Here is a 1,816-nt window from a genome sequence, read left to right on the forward strand (position 1 = left end):
TGCGTTAGATTATTTTCTACTGCTCTCTTGAAAATCTTGTTATTGAAAGAAAGGAAGGTTAGAAGAGAGAACGCAGTGCAGTCGCATTTGATTGATAGACGAATATAAATAATTTTAAACGATATTATCTTTGAGCTAGTTAGGATTAAGTTTTCTTGCTACTTTTCTTACTTTTAATCTAGCTTTTTATTTTCCAAAACTTAATAGTAAATCCTGTTTTTGATTTTTTTAAGATTATCCAAAAATCCTACATTTAGGTAGTAAAATTAATTATCAAAGTAGAAGCACGGTCTACAACGTTATATAATATATCATTGTGACAGAAATAAGAAGATTGCATAATAAATAAAGTGTAAGAATGATCTAAAAAGGGAAAATGCTAAGGACTAATAGCAGATTTTCAGGAGAATGTAAGTTAATTGAAAGATTTACGTTCCCAAAAAGTTTTAAACATAAAAAAATACTGTAATAAAAGTGAACCACTTAACCATTTGAAGAATATTTTAAAAATATGATTCTTGCAGCAGAATTTTTCGGAAAATACTATACATAAGTTTTCAGATTAGAGAGAAGAGAGGAGAAAGAAGCGTAAATTCATACAAAATTGTAAAAGAATGATTATACTTCTTAGAAAAATGTCCATTCTAAGTAGCATATTAAGATTTAATATTTTCGGTAAGGATAAGAATAAAAACCTTTGGGAAAAACGAAATATCGCAATGGATGATAACAATTTCTGAGTAACAGTCAAATTTTTAGCTTAATCACAAATTATTCGGGGATATATGTCAGCATTCGATATTTATTCGTTTGTATTTATAGACGATTTAAAGAATAAAAAATGATTGCATTTTATGCTACAACAAAATTATTATTTTATATATTTTATATTTATTTTTAAAAGTAATAATAATATTATCATTTTTATATTTAAAAATGATACTGAAAAAATAGGGTTTTTAAATTACTTTTAATTTTTCTCTAACAAAAATCCGAAACACAATTCTTGCATCGGGAATAATTAATTACTGTATCACTGTTTTCAAACTCTTCGTATACCTCTTTCAATGTGCTGACATTAATGTAATGAAACATATTATAAAAAACGTACAAAAGAATGTGACTACAGAATTTATTATAAATAAGGAAAGTCTTATTGTTAAAAAGGCTTTGTTAAAAAAATAATCACAAATATTCAAAAATCTGGAAATTTCATGAAATCAGTATTGCAACAACTAACATACATCAAAATTACACGTTGTTACTTAAAAAAATATTAATGTAAATAATTCATACTCTATATTATTTTTTAATAATTAATCTCATTTCTTCTATACACAGCGTCTTTTTCCTAACTCGATCACCTAATATATTTCGTTTAGTTCGTACGATGGAAAAAAATGTCAGAAAAAAAAAATTTTCTGTTCGAAAGCGCCAATATACTGATGGGCTGAATTTTTTTCCAGGTATCAAGGTCACCGTATTTTTTTTAAATGGGACTTCATAATTATACTAGAATATTCCTGTAGCTTATAAAAAAAACGAATTTAACGAAGTGCAACATGTTTACCTTCAGTTGACCTTTACCGAGAAAATTGTGAAATGTTTGTCAGGAACTTCAATATGCGCTTGGAGGACGGAAATAAAGAACAAAATCCGAATCAACGTATAAGAAACTCATACAAGCAATAATTCTTCTAATAAACAAGAAACAATATTTCACAATTTAATTATCAATATTCTTGTCCAAACAATATATTAATATATAAGTTTCAAAGGGAATTATAGACAGTTAATAAATCTGATGAACAATTTA

Source organism: Polistes canadensis, unplaced genomic scaffold, assembly GCF_001313835.1.
Source record: "Polistes canadensis isolate GaletaPanama2010 unplaced genomic scaffold, ASM131383v1 scaffold_492, whole genome shotgun sequence".
In the NCBI taxonomy this organism is placed as follows: Eukaryota; Metazoa; Arthropoda; class Insecta; order Hymenoptera; family Vespidae; genus Polistes; species Polistes canadensis.